The 8,271-nt window shown below is 51.6% G+C and overlaps 1 long non-coding RNA gene across 2 annotated transcripts; it reads left to right on the top strand.

Moving 5' to 3' along the window:
* The first annotated feature begins 1,304 nt into the window (after nucleotides 1–1,304).
* Nucleotides 1,305–7,823, top strand: LOC135975230 (uncharacterized). Of its 2 annotated transcripts, none has more exons than XR_010592162.1 (2): nucleotides 1,305–1,990; nucleotides 5,427–7,823. It is a non-coding gene; the product is annotated as an uncharacterized LOC135975230 (long non-coding RNA). The 2 variants fall into 2 exon arrangements; XR_010592161.1 differs by having other exon boundaries at nucleotides 5,402–7,823.
* Nucleotides 7,824–8,271: the final 448 nt, after the last annotated feature.

The raw sequence follows: 8,271 nt of genomic DNA, 5'->3' as shown, positions 1-8,271 counted from the left end.
TAAGCAGTTAAGTCATTCTTGGCAGCTATAAGCCTAGCTTGTTAGTAACTTCTTTAAACTGTTATCTTGTCCTTTTTCCCTTCAGCCAGAAACATGCAGGACTCATTATTACCGCTTGAGCAGGGGGTTGCACACAGATAACTGGTTGCTTACATATTCCAATTGCACCTGGCGTTTGAGGTTGATTAGAGTTTAAACATGGAAGGATAGAGTTTGGTTCACTTAGGCCTAGTGCAGGAAGGCTTCATTGATACTTAGTGGCCTTCCACCCTCCCGAGTTACCTAGGGTGAGGTTTAATGAGGTCAACACCCCCATTGCAACCCCCCGTGGCATGACTCCCCCTCGCTCCTCTGCAACCCACCTGCATCCCATTGCACCCCCCGGCCCCATTGCATGACTCTCCCTTCCCCCATTGCTACCCCCCGCCCCATTGCACGACTCTCCCTTCCCTCATTGCAACCCCCCGACCCATGGCATGACTCCCCCTCGCTCCTCTGCAAGCCACCTGTTTCCCATTGCAGCCCCCGGCCCCATTGCATGACTCCCCCTTCCCCCATTGCAACCCCCCGACCCATGGCATGACTCCCCTTGACCCTATTGCAACCCCCCGCCCCATGGCATTACTCCCCCTTCCCCACCACCGGCTCCATGGCATGACTCCCCCTCGCTCCTCTGCAACCCCCGCTGCTTCCCACTGCATGACTCCTCCTCCCCCCACTGCAACCCCTGGTCACCACTGCAACCCCCCGGCCCCATGGCATGACTCCCCCTCGCCCCATTGAAACCCCCCGCCCCATGGCATGACTCCCCCTCGCCCCATTGCAACCCCCCGCCCCATGGCATGACTCCCCTTCCCTGCATTGCAACCCCCCCGCCCCATGGCATGACTCCCCCTCTCCCCCTTGCAACCCCCCGCCACATGGCATGACTCCCCTTGACCCTATTGCAACCCCCCGCCCCATGGCATTACTCCCCCTTCCCCACCACCGGCTCCATGGCATGACTCCCCCTCGCTCCTCTGCAACCCCCCCTGCTTCCCACTGCATGACTCCTCCCCCGCGCACTGCAACCCCTGGTAACCACTGCAACCCCCCGGCCCCATGGCATGACTCCCCCTCGCCCCATTGCAACCCCCCACCCCATGGCATGACTCCCCCTCGCCCCATTGCAACCCCCCGCCCCATGGCATAACTCCCCCTGCCCCCATTGCAACCCCCCGCCCCATGGCATGACTCCCGCACCCCCATTGCAACCCCCGCCCCATGGCATGACTCCCCCTCGCTCCTCTGCAACCCATCTGCTTCCCATTGTTAGGCCCAAAAACCGAAAAACATGTTTATCTCGGCTTCTGCTTGTTATCCCAGTAAACATGCTTATCTCAGTTCTCACTGTCGTTTCCCATGCATGAAGCTGCACGTATACAGGATGTATAGAAGATATATGGAAAAGGGGAGGGGGTTGGACGGACCCTGGGAAAGGAATGTGAAGGACGGGAAGCTAAACAAATGTATCCTGATTACTACTAGAACTGAATTTAAACAATGCATAGGTTAGCAGAATTTAGACACGCTAAGTTGTTTGTCTCTCTGTATAAAAGAAGCCCAGTTGTGCTTGTAAGGTGTGTTCCTCCCTCTGGCATGAGTCGAGGGGGACACCCGCTCAGCTGACTGATCAATAAAGAACTTGAAGCCGTCTTCTAGACTCCCGTGCCTCCTTGGGGTAATTGGGCAGCTCCAGGGGGGAAACGAGCCCATTTGGCTAACAAATGGCGACCACGAAGGGACTTCTCTCCCTGTAGAGGGCACTGACCGACGGCCGAGGGCGATTCCGAGGAGTGGCCACCTCGAGCTGTTGCTTTGCTCGGGCCTCGGATAGTCACAATCGGCCGGGGCGGCTGCGTCCTCTCTGAAGAGAACTCTGAAGGACACGGAAGCAAGACGGCTTCAGAAGGAGGGGAAGTCTGACTGCCGGACGCGGCCACTTCGGGCGGTAAGTGCGTTTACCTCCTGGGTTTGAGGAATAACGCCCCCGAGGTGTGGGTTGGACAGTGGAAATCCCCTAGGCAGCCTGTATACGGGAAGGTATGTTAACATTATTGTAGCTTTGTAAATGTCTTGTTGTTGTGTTTTTGGTTAAAGGGTAAGCAAATAACGGCCAATGAGTAACGTAACTAACTCCACAAGTCCATGAGCCGTTTTTAACAATTATTGGGACTTGGAGCAACCTCAGGGATTACTCTTGTTTCTGGGAGGGGTAATCTTGTTTCTCCTCTTAATGGTGTGTTGGAAACCGAGATTGTAACTGATTAAAGGATCTGTGTGAAAGATGAATGAGTGCTGCTGACAGGTCTGAGGCATAAGCTGACTTCAGCCGCCCCAAGACTCCTGCAAGGGGAAACCCGGTGACCAGGATATCTTGATTGCAAGGGGGGTCAGCCGAACCTCGTGACTCAGCGAATATCTGAGTTAGAACTAGATCTATACCTCTTCCCCCTCTTGATACCTCTGTCTCAGAAAACTCTGGGTAAAGCATAATGGGGTCCGGACAAAGCACCTTCTCCTGGACACCCCTGGGATGTATGCTGGATAACTGGAAGGCGTTTAGACGCCAGGCTAATTATGGAATTGTATTATGTAAAGACAAGCTTGTAAAATTCTGTACTCTTGAATGGATGACATTCGGGGTGGAATGGCCCGAGGGAGGGACGCTCAAACCAGGGGTTGTACAAGCAGTACATAGCATTGTGACCTGGGATGGGCATTGGGACCAATATCCCTATATAGATATTTGGCAGGACCTTGTGGCCAATCATCCCCCATGGTTGCAAAAATGTAGATCACAAACTATTAAAACCTTAATGGCCCGTGCCCCTGTTAGGAAACCCTGTTTCCCTGTTAAGAAATTTTGTCTGCGGGCTGTGATTCCCTCTGCCCTTGAGGGTAATCTCACTATGGTATATGTTCCCTTTACCACTAGTGATCTATATAATTGGAAGTAACAGAATCCCCCATTCTCGGAAGAAAGGGGCCCACGTTTTAGCCATGGCCCAAAGGAAAGGATATGAAGAAAGGGGGGACAAAGTTAAGGGACGGCCAGGGCCACCGGGGAAGGGGCGGGGCCCCTGCCTGGGTCGAAATCAGTGCGCTATCTGTAGGAAAGAGGGGCACTGGAAGAATGAATGCCCCCGGTGACAGGCCATGGGAAAGGAACGTAAAGATAAAACCCCGTCCCTTCCTATCCTCTACAACAGTACAGGACGTTCAGGGGAGGAGTCTTCCCCATAGGGGGGTCGGGGAACCCAGCGGCCCCTCCTGACAGCACAAGCTGCCAGCCTGGATCCCACAGTAAAAATTAAAGTGGAGGGCCGCCCAATTGAAGCCCTTATTGATACTGGGGCCACTCTTAGTTTGCTCCCCCTTAATAAGGCTCCCCGAGATAGAGCTCGGGGACGTGCCATAGTCCAGGGGATAGAGGGACAAACTACAGCTTTGGAAAAAACTTTGCCTCTCCTAGTAAAAATAGGGGACCGTCAAATTTCCCATCAGTTTGTTTGCAGTCCCTCCTGCCCCATAGCGCTGCTCGGACGAGATATCCTCACTAAATTACAGGTGGAGATCTCATTCGATAACGGGACAATGGAAGTCAGAATCCCTAAGCAACAAGCCTCTAATTACCAGATGGCTCTCATAAATGCTAGAGATCACTCCCTGGAATGTAAGGGAAGTGATGGAAGCCAGCTGGGGTGTGTGTGTGTGTGTGTGTGTGTGTGTAAATCCCAAGGTCTGGGCAAAGGAAGGAGGCGTGGCCCGAGCCAGGAATGCTACACCAGTGCATATTTCCCTTAAGGAGGGAAGCAGCCCAGTCCGAATTCGACAATACCCCCTTAAGCTAACCACTCGGATCGGGTTAAAACCCCTGATTCAAAAGTTTTTGCAGTGCGGGTGGTTAAAGGAAGACACGTCCCCATACAATACTCCAATAATGGGGGTGCCTAAGCCTAATGGGCAGTATCGGTTGGTCCAGGACCTAAGACAAATTAACAAGTTAATAGCAGAGACTGTTTGCCTTTGAGTGGGAGGACCCAGATACCCACTACAAAGCTCAATAACTTTGGACCGTTGTCCCACAAGGACTTACCTGTGCACCCGAGATTTTTGGCAGCCAGTTAAAAAGGGACCTCACCCCATTCCTGGCTAAACACCCTTCATGTAACATAGTTCAGTGCTGCGATGATCTGCTCTTGAGTACTGAAACAGAGACAGTCTGCAAGGAGCAAACTGTAGAGCTCCTCAATCACCTTGGGGTACAGGGATATAAAGTATCAAAGGAAAAAGCTCAGTTGGTTAAGCAGCAGGTCACCTTCCTTGGATACCACCTCTGCCAAGGGAGTCGCAGTTTGGGTAAAAAAAAAAAAAAAAAAAAAAAGAATCCAGGTTATACTTAACAGCCCTTAACCCCGGCACCCCCGAGAATTAAGGGCTTTTCTGGGATTGACTGGCTTCTGTCGACTCTGGATCCCTGACTATGGGGAAAAGCCAGACCACTATATGAGTCTTTGACTAAAGAAGGTCTACTCCACTAGAAATGGACCAGGGAAATGGAAAAAGCATTTCGAGAGCTTAAAGAAGGCTTGGTTCAGCCTCCCGCTTTAGCCCTCACAGACTCCCGGAAACCATTCACCCTATACGTTCCTGAAAGAGGAGGGGTGGCAGCTGGAGTCCTGTGCCAAAGGTCAGGGCCAACCTGGCGACCCATTGGATACTATTCGAAGGTCTTGGACCCTGTCGCCAAGGGGTGGCCTGCCTGTTTATGGGCCGTTGCAGCAACCGCTCTCCTTGTACAGGAGGCTGAAAAGTTTACCCTGGGGGGGGGGGGGGACACTGAGGTTGTGGTTCCCCACGGGATGCCTCAAATACTGGGGACAGGCGCTGGGGAAAAGCATCTAAATCCCAGTCGACATACCAGATATGAGGTAGGGCCCTTGCTAGCCCCTAACTTAACCTTTAGAACAGTTAGTTCCCTCAACCTAGCTACCCTATTGCCTGACCCTTGGGTTTCCTATGAGACCAGCCCCACTCATGACTGTATTGAAGTCTTGCAACAGGTATCCCAGGCACTCGGTATACAATGGAAGTTGCATACACCCTGGAGGCCGCAAAGCACGGGACAGGTGGAAAGAATGAATAGAACTCTCAAGGATACCCTCACTAAACTATGCACAGAGTCTAGTTTAAAGTGGCTTGATGCGTTACCACTCGCCCTTACCCGCATTCGAAGGGCCCCACGTAAGGGTCTTAAGCTTTCACCATTATCCTGGGGTTCCGGGAGGATGTAAACTGGGAAATGGGGAAGGACTCCTTATGGAAACAGGTCTCTGGGTTGCAGTCTGTTTTGTTACAGCTGCATCGACGCGGTGCCCTTTCAGGCCCTTTCCTTGGACCAGCCCGTGTACCCGTTCCAGATCGGTGATCAGGTCCTCGTCAAGAAGTGGAAGCGTGACCCCCTTACACCACGGTGGGACGGCCCGCACACTGTCTCGCTCATCAGCCAAGCTGCAGTCAAAGTTCTTGGGAGTGACAAATGGACACACTATACGCGGGTAAGGCGGTTTCTGAACCCTAACCTGGAGACTGAACTAGCGGAAGAGGACACCAGCCCTCTGCCCGCCCCGGCTCCGGACGCCCGGGGTGGCACAGGTGAAGACTCCACCTGGGAGTATCAGTACTTGGACGGACTAAAGGGACTGTTTAGAAAAAGATAATGAAATTATTGTTAATATCTTTGTTTATGTGCTTCCACCACTATTATGGTTGGGAAAATAGGTTTTTACAGCTGGGGGAGACAATAGCAAAATCCACTAACCTCAGTAACTGTTGGGTGTGCGGAGGCCCAGGGGAGTTAAATGAATGGCCTTGGGTAGCCCAGCCGGTACAGCCCAAATGGTGGCTCAGCAATTTGAGTATAATCCACGATGGAACGGGGGTTTGGACTGAGGATAGTAGCCCCTGGCGACTGTATTCTTCTGGAATGGGTATTCTCTGCCTTAATCGGACAAGGCGGGGAGTGTACTTGGGAGAAAGCAAGTGTGATTGGACTCTATCCCCAGGGTTTGATTGCTGGGACCCTTATTGTCATCTGTATGACTGCTCTAAATATCAGGGGCAATGGAACCAGACCCATGTGAGGCTCACCAATAATAGTTGGGTAAAATGCTCCAAACAATACTACCCTACGGCCGAAGGTTGCAGGGCGGTAGGACAGGATGGGTTCTTTGACGCCCTATTCACAAGTTGCCAGGTAGACAATACCACTAGCAAGGACCACATGGTACAGTGGTTTCAAATGGGCATGGCAGAATAAGAATGGAACTCGAGTATGGGGTTTTAAACAATTCTGGTCTAGCACCAATCAGCCAAAATGAGGCTGCGATTGTGTCTGGAAAGCAGGAGCTGGGGCGTGGAGATGTGATTATTGCAGTTCAGCTAATGGAATGGTAGGGGGACCTTTAGGGCCAGGTAATCCTTTATATTTTGACCATCTAAAGGACGATGAGAATGAGGAAACCTGGAATGGCCCCTTTGCTAATGGAACCTGGGCTCTAAAGGGCCATTATTGGATCTGCGGGTCCTATGCCTACTGAAGATTGCCTCCAAATTGGTCTGGGATATGTTATGTTGGATATATAAGACCCTTGTTCTTTTTATTACCCCAGATGCAGGGAAATAAATTGGGAATTAAGGTGTATGATGATTTAATTAAAAAAAGGTGGTTCATGGATTCCACCCTGAACGCTGGAAGCTCCCAAACATGGGGGGCTCAGGAGTGGCCCCCTGAGAGAATTATAAAACATTATGGTCCAGCTACATGGTATCCTAATGAGTGGATCTCAGGGGCAAGGGAGCCCATTTACAACTTGAATCGGATAATTAGGCTGCAAGCCATTTTAGAAATAATAACTAATCAGACGGCTGCAGCTCTTGATCTTTTGGCCGATCAGTCCACTCAGATGAGGAATGTGCTCTACCAGCACCATCTAGTTCTTGATTATTTGCTGGCAGAAGAAGGGGGAATCTGTGCAAAATTAAACTAATCTAATTGCTGTTTACAAATAGATGATAATGGAAAGGTGGTAAAACAGCTAACAAAAGAAATGAGGAAGCTAGCCCATGTCCCGGTCCAAACATGGGGTGGGTGGAATATGGACTGGTTCACGTCCTGGTTACCGCAACTGGGATGGCTCCAAGAAGGCCTTCTTCTCTTTGTACTTTTTATTACAACCCTATTAACCCTAGCTTGCTTTGCTCCCTGTGTAGTTGCATTAGTCCGACGAATGGCTAATCAAATTATACACCAACAAATGATGGCCCTATACCAGCCGGTGAAGGCTGAGGATTGGGGGCCATAAGGCTCTCAAAATGCTTTTTAGGGGGGAATCTTGTTAGGCCCAAAAACCGAAAAACATGTTTATCTCGGCTTCTGCTTGTTATCCCAGTAAACATGCTTATCTCAGTTCTCACTGTCGTTTCCCATGCATGAAGCTGCACGTATACAGGATGTATAGAAGATATATGGAAAAGGGGAGGGGGTTGGACGGACCCTGGGAAAGGAATGTGAAGGACGGGAAGCTAAACAAATGTATCCTGATTACTACTAGAACTGAATTTAAACAATGCATAGGTTAGCAGAATTTAGACACGCTAAGTTGTTTGTCTCTCTGTATAAAAGAAGCCCAGTTGTGCTTGTAAGGTGTGTTCCTCCCTCTGGCATGAGTCGAGGGGGACACCCGCTCAGCTGACTGATCAATAAAGAACTTGAAGCCGTCTTCTAGACTCCCGTGCCTCCTTGGGGTAATTGGGCAGCTCCAGGGGGGAAACGAGCCCATTTGGCTAACACCATTGCAACCCCCCACCCCATGGCATGACTCCCCTTGACCCTATTGCAACCCCCCGCCCCATGGCATTACTCCCCCTTCCCCACCACCGGCTCCAGGCATGACTCCCCCTCGCTCCTCTGCAACCCCCCCTGCTTTCCACTGCATGACTCCCCCTTGCCCCATTGCAACCCCCCACCCCGTGGCCTGACTCCTCCTCGCCCCATTGCAACCTCCCGCCCCATGGCATGACTCCCCCTCCCCCCATTGAAACCTCCCATCCCATGGCATGACTCCCCCTGCCCCCATTCCAACCCCCTCCCCCATGGCATGAGTCCTCTTCCCCCTATTGCAACCTCCTGCCCATGGGGATGACTCCCCCTCACCCCATTGTAAACCC

The sequence above is a fragment of the Chrysemys picta genome, chromosome 13, assembly GCF_011386835.1.
Source record: "Chrysemys picta bellii isolate R12L10 chromosome 13, ASM1138683v2, whole genome shotgun sequence".
In the NCBI taxonomy this organism is placed as follows: domain Eukaryota; kingdom Metazoa; phylum Chordata; order Testudines; family Emydidae; genus Chrysemys; species Chrysemys picta.
The sequence above is the reverse complement of the archived record's forward strand: the minus strand, read 5'-3'. Positions and strand labels throughout refer to the sequence as shown.